A 14,888-nucleotide genomic window follows, 5' to 3' on the forward strand; every position below is an offset into this window, starting at 1 on the left:
ACCTCTCCACCCGGGATTGGCTTTTAGAATCATCGGGAGGGAGTGTACAGAAGGGAGAGGAGAGACAGAGAGAGAGAATAAAGCAAAGGTTTATGCATCTCAGTGAGGCAAGGCCCAGACACCGCCAAGTCCCGCTGCATGCCCCGACCATGCGCTTATAGGAGGCGGAGCATTCCAGCGACCCAGTACTGTAACTCCCCATTAGTAGGCAGAAGCAGAATGGTAGTTTTTGAGCCATTTTCTGTGCGGTCTGCCCTGCACACTGGTGAGCTAAGCTAACATGACTCAATGCAGGACACACCACAAGTTGAGAAGTGAATAATTCTGCCAAGGACGTGCAAGTGACACATCAGGAGGATGTTTGAAACATCACCTACAGTTCGGGTTTCTTGTTGGCATTGACAGACTCCAGAAATGCATTTCGGAGCTGGGCGACAGAGACCTTCGTGTCCAGCATGCTGACGTCCGGGGGGGCCCCTTCAGCTTTGGAACTCTGCAGCTCTGGTTCTTGCCTGGACGTGGGGGCCTTACACTTCAGGGCCTGCAGCTGAGGGGGGCCCGTGTAGTCAGACAGGGAGCGGGTGAGGACCTTGCGTTTCTTCGTCAGGACTTCCTTTCTGTGGCCTGTCGCCCTGGCATCTTGGGACATGGGCTGGCTCTGAACATATAAAACCACTTCTTGTCTGCTGATCCTCTCAGTGGGTTGTTGCTGAGCTGGAGGCGGGGGCGACAGACTCTCTGGTTCCTTCTGATGTTCTGAGGTGATTGTGCTCACAGCAGGCTTGCTGAAGTCTTCAGTTCCAGAGGGATCTTCGTGGCTTCTCGTAGGCCCGTGATCCTCCAAAGCCAAAAGTGATTTCCTGCTTTTCTCGAGAGCTTCAGTGAAGAGCGTAGCTTCCTCTGCTTTCGATTCACAAATATGGAGAACTGGGGTATCCCTTCTCTCACTTTCTAGAACCTTCAAGGTGGGAGGCTTTCTGACATGCTGGGTGGCTGACCCCCCCCAGCTGCATTCAGATAAATTTTCTGGGATCTCTGAGGTCACCAGCGTGGCCGTCTGAATGGGGTCTGCCGGTTGGACATAGCCTCGGATTGGCTGTCCCGTGGAGCTGGCTGCCTTGCTCGAGACCCTATCGAAGGCCGAATTTTCTGACTGAAAGGATGAGCAATGGACGGGCACTGGCTGATGTCTCCTCTGAGTGAAGGGCTCGGAGGCCACCTCAGGGCTGCTTCGAGCACTCTCCTCTTTCACCATTTTTTCTCTAACCTTAACTCTTTAAGAAAGAAAAAGGATTTAAGTTGCAAAGTGCAGTAACTGCTTCACGGGGAGAAAGCATGCGTGGACCATAGATTACCCGTGAATGGAAATCCACCCAAAGGCAGAACCACTGGTGACAGTGCATTTCTGGTGGTTAATGTCAGAAACCCACTGCCTGCGGATGAACGATTTTGAGTCTCCAAATGTGCGTACAGATGCCAGTGTGGTGCCAAACTCACTCCACCCTCCATAAAGCTGAGATGGCTCAGATGCCATCCTGGGTGAGAATGGATGCCTTCTGACTAAATGAATGACCAGGAGTCATGGGAAAATCCATTAATATACAAAAACAGCATGCATGAGGGCACACCAAGGCTGTTGGTGGGAATCCGTAAACCCTCCACCCATACAGGCCTTGCGTGTGGGCTCTGGGGGGAGTTTGCAGGTATACACACACCTATTGACCAAATGTAATTTCACTGTCTCCTGGAAATGTAAGAACATTGTGATTTTTAAATTTTTTTAATTGAGCTCAAGATACAGCAAACAATCACCCCTTTCAAGCACTCAACTAAACATTCCCAAGCTTTTTCATGCAATGCAGAATGTATTCATTCATTCCTAAAACACGTGACCAGTTTGGACATCATTACTACTAACCATTGTCACACCAAGAAGACTGTAGAGAAAAGATATTTGTTGAAAGAACTAACAGACTAAACGTTTTCTCCCCTTTGGAATTACTGTTGGGCCCTTAGTTAAAAACTCATGTGAAAAGAGATTGCTCTCGTTTTTAGAGCTATTTAAATATCTGAGAGCAAAACTGAAATCCAGTTTAAAAGCTACAGCCCTTTTTCTGTCACTGCAGAAGCAAAGTAGCCAAGAGCTCTGGCCAGGGGCACCTCAGAGACCTGGGTTCAAACCTAGCTCACCCAGTTCTATCTGTGTGGTCTCAGGCAACTTACCTGGCTCAGTTGCCTTGTTTTTAAATGGAAATTGTAGTGACAAAATGTAATGTGATGTTGGCAAAGCACTTGGGTGGCTTAGTACTAAGTACTCTTAGCAAAGAGTAACCATTTAATAGTGTTAGCTGGTACTTATCTTTGCTTTCTGACATGCCACATAGTGAGAAAGGAGAAACCATTGAAGCTGTTCAAGAATGGATTACTAATTGGCAATAATCCTTAAAAGGTAAAACACGTTTTTGGAGTGGGAAAAGTGATTTCTTGGGGGAATATAAACCTTCATGTACTGAAGATTAGTCAGCAAAAATAATTATTTATGACAGTTTTGGAAGAGAATAATTCCTTAAATGACAAATGCACCCTGCTAAATTTGATGTAAACTCCTACGTGTTTTTCAACATCAGATACAGGATGTCTATGTATATTTCGTTAACAAAAAAATCAAAGACACACATAAAAGGCAGTTACCATGAACAATTCAGGAGAAAAAAAAAAAGCATTCTGAGTTGTTATTTTTCCCAGAGACTAGCCAGTGTTGGAGGTTTTCATATTTATAAGCTTTGTTAATCAAAAGAAGACTGAAATGTGGTTCAAGTTCTCCTGTGGAATGTGTCCTTCTAATCAGAGACAATCTGAATGTTGTCCTCAGCTGAGAACAAAGTGACTATTAGAAACTCAGTATATGGGTGCTTTGTCCTACCAGAGACTTAGTCATTCTCACTCCTTCCGCCTCTCCCTGCCCCCAACCTTAAAAATGAAATGATAGGGTTTTTTTTGTCTGCCTTTAAAACCACATGCCCTAAGTGCAACTGGTGAAAATTAACTATTGGTTTAGGGACAAGGAGAAGGCTGGAAGGGCTGGGCGGAGGGGGTGTAGAACAGATGGGACACTAGCTGGTTAGTTAGCGTGACTCCAGAGGAGAGCAACCAAGAGCCTCCTCACGACCGCCCCCACTTGACGGTATGCAGGTTGGTTTGAAAGGAGAGAAGCAAGAAGTGTCATCAAAAAGATTTCCAAAGAGAGGAAAAAAGAAGAGGGGGGGATACTATTAGCAGGGATTAGGGCGATTGGAGGAGAAAAGCAAACGTTCTAAAAGTAACTTCCAGCAGCCCCTTGTGAACACATCATTTTCAAATGCACTGCCATTAACAGAGGGCAAGAAGAGAGTTAGCACTTGGTAACTTGTGGGACAGCAAGGCAAGTCAGCAGGGAAGAAGCACTCACTACACATAAGCCAAGAGGTTCAGCTCGGGAGATACCTGGAAGGCCAGTTGATAAGAGAAGGTGTGTCCCCTTCGGAATCTTTCTGGAGAAACCACTCATGTTTGGGTTTCCCGGTACTATTATGTACAAAAGACAAAACTTCAGATGATTTCTATTCGAATGTCAACATATGTACAGACAATTGTAATTTAAAACCCGAAGGCTGGTTTCTGTTAAGTCAAGACTAATCCTGGCTTTTGAAAATGTATAAGCACATTTTGTCATGGGGTTTACACATTTACTTCACGAAACTCCCAAGGATGTGTGGCTCCTTACTAAACTCAAGAGATAGAAATAAATCTATCCAAAGCCACCACATAAAGTGTTTTCCAAGTAATCTGAAAGTATTAGGAGTCTGTTATATTCACACTCGCCCCACATACACCAGACAATTTTCTTGTAAGAAGTTGGATTAAATGTCAACTCATCATCTATAAGTTTTGTCAAGGGACATGGGTAAATAGCCAAATACAAAGATAGTGTCCATGCAAAACAACACATATCAAATAAAGGAAATCAATAAAAAGAAATTCAATGAGATCATATCTTTAATTGCTCTTATACATTTTCCTTTTACATTTGTCACTGAATAATGCAACCAATGTAACAATGACATAACCAATACTAATTCAGGTCAGTTCAATAAATGTTAAGTTCCTACTATGTATGAAAAACTGAACTAGGCTCTGAGAAGTAACAAAGGTGACTCATGCATCACCCCAGCCATTAAAAAACTTACACTATGGCAGGCAAGGTAACATAAGATTTACACATTCATTCCTCAACACATCAGATATAACACAAAGTTGAATGTGATGAAGGAAATTTATGCCAGGCTGAAGATATTTTAGAACAGGCCAGAAAAACCCTGTGGTAACCACATAAAGCAGGACACAGGGGGAACAAACTACTGATGTGTATCATCTTACGATGCAGACAGAGAATGTTTACCAGCTCCAAACCATACCAACTTATTTGTAAGAGTTTTCCAAATACTATGCTAGAAACACATTTGAGCTCAAAGCAGTTTCCAAAAATAAGAATAATAATTATAATAAAATAATCTTCATTTTCTAAAAATCATTTTAGTTCAAGTTTTAGGTTAAGCTGACAGGAAAGAACCACTCTGTAACCACTACTGTATCTTTTGCTGTGACCACTGAAATCTGTCATATTCTAGGCTTGGGTATCCCCCTGTCTTTCTACACCTGAGCCTGTCAGCCCACCTGTAGTGAGCAAAAAATTCAGATGTATGGAAAGCTGTTTTACTTCCAACTATAAAAGGTCTAATTTCTCAACATTCATTTAAACCTAGGAATAGTTAGCCTACCACTTGCAGCTAAGAAAGGAGGCGATTACTCTAGCACGGGATATAGTGGGAGAAGAGGTAGCAGCAGATATATTTGCTACTGAAAACCACCAAGTTAATATAACTAATATGCCTACCTCACAAAATTATTTTAAGACTCAAATGCGTCTTGTATAATAGAATGCTTTATAAACTGTGAAGTGCTACACAACTTTCCAAACATGACTTTTATTGATAAGACTAGAACTTGGTCAGCGCCACAAAATAAATAGATAAATACATACATACAATAAAAATTATCAGGGGCTTGTTTAAGAATATGTTGGGTCAGCATCTGAAAAGTGACAATCATACACAGACATGGGAGGCTTGCTGTGCTCCATTTATTCATTACACCACAGGTGCAAAACTAGCCAAAAAACCAAGTAACTACGTACATGGTAGCAAATACTGAATTTTTGACATTTCGTGTACAGTACGTATGAACTTAATGAAAAAGAACTGCAAGTAGTGAAGGCATCATGCCAAGAATGTGGCAAGCCCTTTCAAATGCTCCTCCTCTCCTTCCTTTTTCAGACAATATCCTACTGTATGTCTCTGAGTTACTACTTTTATATTGTAAAGTGATGAGACATACAGAGTCTTAATTCAGAAGTCATGTGATTTTAAGGAATGTGGGTCCAGCCTCAATCAGGAGGACGAGTTTTTCTTGAGTAAATTTACATCAGGAGTGTAAACTCCTGTACAGAACAGTTTTTCGCAAAGTAAGGCACTAGGATCCTTGATGTTGGCTGAGGCACTTACTTGGGTGATATTTTCTGCCATCAGAACCAGAAAAGGAGAGGGGATGAGGAGACACCTAATCTGAACTGGACGCTTTCTGCTCGCAGGCTGTTCTGGGCACGCCTCACCCACTGACTTGCAGCATGTGCTCACTCCTCCGTCCTTCTTTGTCACCCATGAGTGGCATCTGCTACAGGCGATCCCTCCCTTCACCTGGTTCAGCAGCCTTCTTGGTCTCCTCCTCCCCCGACCATCTGCACCTCTAGAGCTCAGGGTGCCCAAGATGGGCTCCTCTCCTCCTCCACCGACATTCAATGCCTTGATGTTCCCATCTGGCTTTCACTTCCACACTGACCTTCCCTTCAATTCCGACTCTTGGACCCCACTGGCCACTTGACACTTCCATTTGGATATCTGGTGGACATCTTAAGTATACATGTCCAAAAACTGAACTTTTGATTTCCCTCCAAAGTCAACTTGCACTGGAGCTTTCTCTATTTGGCAAATGGCAACTCCCTCTTCAAGTTGCCCCAGCCAAAAAAATCGAGACTCCCCTTTGATTCCTTGGTTTTTTTACACCCCACATCTAAGTTATCGGCAATTCCACTGGGGACTTTCAAAACCTAACTTCTTTCCTCCCCTCTGCTGCTGTCATTCTAGTTCAAGCCACCACCATCTCTCACCCAGATTACTAAAATGACCCCCCTAATTATTCTACTTGTTTTCATCCTTGCCCACCAACACTCTATTTTCAGCTTAGCAGCCAGATTGGTTATTCCTCTTTTCCATCCCTTCTATGGCTCTATACATCATTTAGAGCAAAACCCAAGGCCCTGGTGATGGGTCCTCCCTGATCTGCCCACCCCTCCTCCCCACAGCTCTAGCACCTCCTCTTCCCCTCCCCCTATCCTCCTGCCTCACCAGTGACTGGGGCCTCCTCAAAAGCCCATGCATGGAGTCCACTCAGGCCTCTGCAGATACTACTTCTGCCTGGGCCCTCCACCCCAATGGCTGCATGGCTGCCTCACTTTATGTAGGTCTCTGCTCAACTATGATCCTATCAGAGAGCCCTCCCTAACCACTCTATATCAAAAGAGCAACTGCCAATCGTTTTTCTCTCTCCCTTCAGTGAATTGCTCGAATTTTCTTCATAGCACTTACTACATCTGTCATGTTGCATGTTTATTTGTTTGCTGTCTTTCTCACTAGGGGAGATGAGCTTCTTGAGAAAAGACTGTTGCATCATCAGCACCAAGAACAGTGTGTGGGAAAGAGCAGGTCTTGGTAATTATTTGTGGGATGTTTGAACTGTTGAATGATTATCTCCACAACAACCCTCAGAGGTATACTTATACTCATTTTATAGATAAAAAAAAGGAAGGTACAAAAAAATGCATATTAACTGGCCAGATCACAAGCTGGTAAAGAAAGGCTGGGGCTTGAACCCAAGTGTTGTAAGACCCCTGAGTCTCTATCTTCTCCAGCGCAACTGGCTTCCAATTCTGGAAAATGAATGGATAATGAATGAGCAACCCCTCCCTGGCTTGAGTGAGAAATGATGTAGTTGGGGTGCCAGTGTTCATGTGTTCTGGGGCTAAGCAAGGAAGGCACCAAGGGCGTCCTGACCATAACCACAACCCTGACTGGATGGTGGTCTCTCGGCTCTGCCTGTTCCACCTTCAGCAGAGAGCCTGGAAATTTCCTATAAATCCTACAAAACCCAATTATCTTCTTCCTGTTTTTTTCTACAAATGCACAATGTGAAATCAAAGGAGTCTGGCAGCAAAGAGCAATTTGGCTCAGAGGGCACTCACTGCTGAGGAGGGGGTGAGAGGGGGGGTGCAGGGGCCCAGACTTGGCAAGGTGCGTGAGACCTTGTCTCCTTCCCCCACCAAAACAATCTATAGCAGAAGATAAGTGTAAGAACCAACCATCTGGAAACGAGAAAATTCACGGGAGGGAGAAACTGGGAGCACGTGATACTGGGTGTTAAGTGGGAGTAATCAGAAATACTCTGAGGCCCAAGGGACTATTGTAGCTTGACTGGGTCTCTTGGCTGTCCCTCGTCCTCTGGCACACATAGAAAATGATAATGTGACATGACACCTACTTCACAAAACCTAATTCCCACTTTCACAGGCACTTTTCAGGCTCAACATCACAATAGCTAAATATCCACTAAACATTCATTGATAAATATTCATGTATCCGCTATGCCACAGGTGCAATGCCCACATCAGGGAAAAAAATTTTAGCATGCACACCTGACTTCCCTGCACGCTGAGTATTCACTAGGAAATCTGAAATTTAAAATCAGCTCTGTATGAACTATCTTGTAAGTCTAAATCTCAACCGCTTAAGAGGGATTTCTTCTCTGACAATATTATAAACGGTTGACATTAACATTTCTCCAATGATTTAAAAAAATAGTTTCATCAAATTCTTATAGGACTTCTTTGGAATTGACAAGAACAAAATACTCAAGGACTTTGATTTTATATATTCAAAAATCTATAACTGTAGTACAGAAAACAGATTATGGGTTTGCAGGACCTGGTGCTGGTGGCGAGGGTTGACCACAAAGGCACACAAAGGAATCTTTGGGCTGATGGAACGGTTCTGTATCTTTACGGCAGTGATAGCTACACAACCTTATATATTTGTAAAAATTCACAGAATTTCATTAACAAGGGTGAATTGTACTGTATATAAATTATACTTTAATAAAAGTATCTTAAAAACGTAAGACTTGTAAAAATTGTAATTCAGTGTCCCTTCATAATTTATTTAGACAACAGTTACAGTTGAGGAATTTACTTTGACATAGATGTTTAGCGCAGTTAATGGAATTTTTAAATTCAAATGTCTCTTTTCATCCGTTAAAAGTAAAAACTATATATAAATAAGTAAATAACAAAAGAAAATGTGGGCCAAACACAGTTCCACAAAATCTATTTAGGATCTTCTTCTTTCTCTCCTTCAAATTTTCTCCCCAAAGCCCAAAGAGGCTGAGAAACCTGAGTGGAGAGCAGAAAACAGCCCAGAGTGGTCACTCTGAAGTGTTGACATTGGTGGAGAATCCAAATTCTTCCTTTTGAATTAAATGCATGGCTCCCAAAATGGTGAATCAAGGTCTAAAACTGATCTGGCCAATTCACAGGCGCTCCAGAACTATGGAATATAATGGAACGTTGTAGACCAAGTTTTCCATACACTCTGACTCTGAGACTGACAGGTGGCTAAGGGATGTCCAAACTCAGATTGAAAAGTCGATCATTTCGTAAGAGTACAAAATTTATTTCTGGGGCTGAGGGGCCATTGTTTTTGGAGAAATAGTAGAATATCAGGTGCGCTTTAAAAAATAATAACAGAAAAGAGATTATATCTGAATAATGGCACATAATGCCCTAGGTTCATTTTCTTTTTTTAAATATTAAATCGATGTTGTTTTTTAATGCAGTGTGCCTTAATGTTATGCTCAGCTATTTTTAATAATTAAAACTTTGTTTAAAAAAATGAACCGAGTGGGAAGGGTTGGCTTGGTACAACAGAACGAGTGGCGTGTATGATACCATTAGGTTATGGCCGCTAACTTAGGTCCTTGCAAAGAGAGTCAACGATCAATGGTAGACAGAGGCACAGCGGCGATGTAAACCTTTTCTATCTCAACTGGAGGAGTAATGGTTACATGTTTCCCAAAACTCACCAACCTGCATCCTTAAAATATGTGCATTTTGATGTGAATTATATCTCAATTAACAAATATGCCACCGTTGGATTATAAAGTAAGGATTTCTTGGGGCGCCTGGGTGGCTCAGTTGGTTAAGCATTTGACTTTTGATTTCAGCTCAGGTCATGATCTCAGGGTTGTGAGATCAAGCTCTGTTGGGCTCACACGCTGGGTGTGGAGCCTGCTTAGATTCTCTCTCCTTCTCCCTCTGCCCCTCCCAAGAAAGAAAAGAAAGAAAAGAAAGAAAAGAAAGAAAAGAAAGAAAGAAAGAAAAGAAAGAAAAGAAAGAAAGAAAAGAAAGAAAAGAAAGAAAGGAAGGAAGGAAGGAAGGAAGGAAGGAAGGAAGGAAGGAAGGAAGGAAGGAAGGAGCACATAAATAGTGAGGACTTCTTGAGTAATGAAAATCTAGAAATACAGAGTCTTCTTGGAGCAGAAGCAGGATAAACATGTGAAATAACCAATTTCTTCCAGGTTCCCTCTGAACCAATCTCAGTACTAAATGCCTAAATGCTACAGCCTCAGATGAGAAAGCACAATGACAGAAGGTATGTGCACACAGGTAGAACTATCTAGAAAAGCACTGGAGTTTGAGGAAGGTGCCATAGGGGGCCTCCCAAAGTGGCTCAAGCTTCTGGTTTCCAGCTGGATTTGGATTTTCACATCTCCCACTTGGCTTCTAACTACCCCTGCTAGGAGAACAAAGTGATCCAGGGACTTGGCTCCCTTAGTTGTGAGACTAACCTAGAATGAGCCATTCAGAACTGGAGACTGAGTTCACAAGGCCCCAAAAGCAGCCTTTTTTTTTGTCCACATCATGACGCCCACTCATAGTTTAACAATATTTATGAGCACACTGACTCAAGATCATATCCAAGAACTCTAACCTCAGACAAAGTGGAAAGAGCCTTGTCATATGTAAGTGCTACTCAGAGCGTGTTCTGTTGATTGGTGTCCCTGGCCCATGATTGGATCAAAGACCTGCAACAGAGTGGAGATGAACAACGTCACTAAGCCTACTGTTGAGTTCAGCTGACATTTTGCTCATAGCATGATGTTTTTGACCCATGATTTACATTCGGCTGCAACCCTCACAGGTTATGGGCTGATAAACCATTTGCAGACTGACTCTCTCAAGTAGCACTGTTACAGTTCGGTGGCATTTCCAAGAAAATACAGAAAACAACAGAACATTCATTCAAAAATGATGGACTGAGCCAGTCGGTATGTGCTAGATGCTGGCAGTAGCAGGGAAGGAAACACGAAAATGACCAAGACAGGGCAAGTACCCTTCATGTACGGCCTGTACTCAAGTAATGCTATCATTGAGATCATCCTTCCCAATCTTACGGATTGGCATAACACCAAATTCATGTTGCCCTGTTTGGGCCATCCTGACCAGAACTGTTAAATCTGGGTAGGTCAACCTTGTGTGCAGGCGGTGAGGCATTTGAATGTCCCTCCAAGAGGTACAGGTGAAGCTGCATTTGTGAGACACCTCACAAATTCAAGATCTCTTTCTTCTCTTCCCTCTAAGCAGAATCATCATCAACAAGAAGCCAGGTTGGTAACCTTAGGGCTCCCTATGCCAAGCCAAACTTTAGCCTTCTAACTGTGCTGGGAAAATGACCATCTGATAATGAGAAGAACAGAAAGAACAGACTGGTTTGAGAGTCTAAGCACCAGAGAATGTGTAAGAGACTCCAAAAATGATTCTAGTTTCTCTTAAGACAGGGAGAAGTTTATAAAAACTTGGAAAGGTCAAGAAAGCAGGGCAGACAGGAAAGCAGACTCTCTGGATATGTTCTCATTTGTCAACAGCTCAATTAGAAGGAGATACCCAGATGTAATCTGAGCACTGCAGAACATGGGTGGACCAGTACTATTTGTGCTATTAACAGTTCACTTCCAGTACTATACCCCAAGATTGGACCAGCCATTTTGGCAGCCACATAAAGAAATTGCTGTCAACTGAAACTCCTAGGTCTGTTTCTCATGAACTGCTATTAAATCAGGTTTCCCCAATCCTGAACTTGTACAGATTTCCGCCCCCCAAGTAGAAGACTTTATTAGATTTCATCTTCTCAGTTTCCAACCCTAGCCCAGGTAACGTGCTCTCTTCCCTCCCATCGCCCTTCCTGCTCCATCCCTCCTTCCACTCTCTTCCTCACCATCACCAAACTTGTTTACAATCCCTCCTCCAGAAATCTGATCAGCCTATCATATCCAGATTATCTGATGAAATGCCAAACAGGACCAAGTTAATGACGAAGGCCAACTTGGAGGCACAGACTTCCTTATCTCATGCCTGGGTAACTGCAACCAACATGTCAGTGGCCTTCCTGACTGGAATCAACTCTCCTTCAGATCAACGGTCCATACTCCTCCAGAGCAATCTTTCTAAAACACAGAATCAATCATCCTTGCTTTAAAATGCTTCAGAAGCTTCCCATTATCCACAAGGCAAAGGCTAAATGCCTTGTTATGTCATCTGAGGCGCTCTATGACTGCTCCCCACCTGGCACTCAGCCTCATCCCACCCCCACCTCCTAGGTCTTCACTGGGCATTGGGTGCCTTTGTGCTGGGAGCAGCCTCCCTTCCATGGCTAGCAAACTCACCAACCACATCCTTAAGGACTTGGTTTAAACTGTGACCATTTCTCCACGGAGGAAAAGTTAATACTCCATCTTGGCATTGCCCTGGCATCCAACCTTGATCTCTAGAACCTTATTTATCCTATCATGTTACAGTTATTTCCTACACTTTTTTTTTTTTTTTAAATACAGCCAGCTACGAGCACAGTGCCTCGTACACAGGAGACCCAATATAATTTTCTTCAATGATTAGCCAAACTATCTCAGAGCTAAAATTAATCCATAAATCAATACCTATGAGGTATGCAGAGATACTTGGATTCTCACTGTGTTTGACCTCTCCTAAATTACAAGTTTTCATTTTGCTTATAAGGGCCAAGTTTTCAAGGACCTTATATAAATCCACATAAACTGTTTCTCTAATACCTCCGGTCGTTCCTAAAAATCTCTAACCTTCAAAGGGCAAAACCAGCAAACTCTCTTCTCCAGTGTGTTGGATAATAGAACTGACATAAATAATGGGGGAGCAGAGAACAATGGGAAGAACAGGCAGATGCAGGGAACTTGACTGAATGAATGAATGGATGATGGATGATGGTCTCAACGTTGTCAAAGTAGCCACATGGTCTTAATTCAATTCTTTAATCTTTAGTTTTTTCACATATAAAATCGATTTTTAAATAATCTCCAGGATTACTTTTGTTTCTAAGAATTCAAAATTCTTTAACATTGAGTATCTATTCTTGCGAGGGCTTGGGGTGAGCCAGCTCCCCATAGGGCAGAGGCCACTCCCCTGGGAGAGGGCTACAGGGTCACTGGAGACAAGCGAACCGTGAGAGGTTGACCTTCAGTATGACAGAACTTTCTTATGATGTGGCAACTGGTTAGCAGAGAATTACATTACCAGGAAACAAGAACTCAACCCTAAGTTGTCATAGAGGTTGGGAGTTGCTCTTGGTCTGTGTCCCTTAAGTCTGTAATGACAGGCTTTAACTCCCTGTAACTCCTAAGAGTCAACATACTAAAAAGTACTTCCTGCTGCTACAGTGAAGTCAAATCCAGCCCAGCAGAATTAGCTTCACCCTGTGGGGGTCCAGCTCTAATTATAAAACAGTATTCAGCCGAAGAAGAATGGTTATTAACTTAGGTGTCTCATTAAAATGAACAGTTTATATGCTCCAAGTTGCTTGTTTGGGAAAAGTGCTAATGACTGCTTTGTGGGTCCGCGCAGGCGTGCGAACGTGCAAGGGCACACGCACACGGCAGAATTCTGCCCTGACAACCTGGCAGATGTCTGAATTTTAGGACGTATTAGCTAGGGTTCTGGGTGATCTATTCATATTTAATTCAATGAAGAGAAATTGATACTTGCCATTGAGAACAGAAAAAAAAAGAAAAAAAAAACCATGGGAATGAGTTAACCATATTTTAACAGTCAAAAGCTAGTAGAGCAGGGTGAAAAGATGTTTGGGGTAGAGGGGCTAAAAGGTGAAAAGAGTTCTATCCCATTTCGAGATCTGTGAGAGTACCCAGAAGTCTCTTCTTTAGAGACCTAGGTCTTAGAGATCTAGGTTTTCCTGGACACCTGCCCTGAGCTGGATCCTGTGTTAGGAACACTCCTGCTCAGGGCGGGAGGACAGGGGCCGAGACAGGAATGCCTACAGCCTGAGGCCGCTTTCTCCCTCCCTATCACTCCCTTGTGGACATTTCTATCAGGCAGGTTAACAGACGTTTGACAAGGAAAACAATGAGCTTGAGGCTCTGAAGACAGTTTTTAGGCTGAACCTCTCCCTGGGAGCTGAGCAAATACAATCAGTGACAAACTACAAGGGCCTAGCTTAAGCCCCTTTCCTTCTCAGTTGGCTGACTCTGCTTGTTAGGGCTCAGAAAATGCCCACCGTGGAGGCTGCCCCGGGCTATCTTCCTGAGCCAATCCACAGGTCTCCTGTCACTAGCGCCCGGTCCAAAGCACCACTGACCAATGGCAGCTCTCCAGGGGTCAAATTTCAGGGACAGCTCTACATACCATATTCATTTTCTAAAGATACAATTTGCTAAGTGGGAGAAGGAGGGGCGGGGACAGAAGTGGAGTCATGAAACAAACGGGGGTTTTCTAGAGTGGATCACCACTGGGAAATAAGGTATAATTTTCTTCTTTGCCCAATACACAGGTCACTGAGAACAGGGAGTCACAGTGTCCAGAGACACTCAGGAAAACAACAGGTGTGGGGCTCAGGTGGTGAGTTTCTGTTATTCACAGAAGTAACAAATATGGTGCATTTCTTTTATTTTTATTAACTAAGAAATACAAATTCAGCATTCAGGATTTCTATTAGTAACAGGAGCTCAGATTTTTTAAAAATTTGAATAATCCAGGCGCCTGGGTGGCTCAGTCCTTAAGCATCTGCCTTCGGCTCAGGTCATGATCCCAGGGTTCTGGGATCGAGCCCCACATCGGGCTTCCTGCTTCGAGGGGAGCCTGCTTCTCCCTCTCCCACTCCCCCTGCTTGTGTTCCCTCTCTCACTGTCTCGCTGTCAAATAAATAAATAAGTAATAAATAAATAAATACATAAATAAAGACTTTAAACAAATTTTTGAATAATCCACAGGCCCCAGATCCTTTTGAATTTTATTCTAAAATTCACAATGGCTGAATTAACAAAGAATGGTTCCTATCAGCAAAACTCCCTCTCTAGAAAACACAATTCTGAAATGCAAAATTGAAGGGGCTTGGCAGGATTGGGGAACGGGGCTTAGGAGGTGTCTTAGGCTCTATTCTGTGAATATATATATTCTCCATTTGTTTCAGAATGACGTGTTTACCTGAACTCCCTGGCAGCTATAGGATTTCTGAGCTAAAGACCCTGTGACATATGTATTTTCTTAATCATATAAATGTTCAAATGAACATTAAATAATTCTAATAAATTTAAACTTAATGCTCAGCCCTCAAGACTGTTGAGCTTAGAATGCTCTTAACTGTATA

General features: G+C 42.9%; 1 protein-coding gene across 3 annotated transcripts in view; it reads right to left on the reverse strand.

Annotated features, from left to right (window-relative positions):
* The window catches only part of SVIL (supervillin), a 103,932-nt gene that overhangs the window by 67,978 nt on the left and 21,066 nt on the right, over positions 1–14,888 (reverse strand). The window lies entirely within an intron of this gene.

This window comes from Eumetopias jubatus, unplaced genomic scaffold, assembly GCF_037043125.1.
Source record: "Eumetopias jubatus isolate StellerSeaLion01/CBP00866 unplaced genomic scaffold, mEumJub1_p1.0 scaffold_8, whole genome shotgun sequence".
Classification (NCBI taxonomy): Eukaryota; Metazoa; Chordata; class Mammalia; order Carnivora; family Otariidae; genus Eumetopias; species Eumetopias jubatus.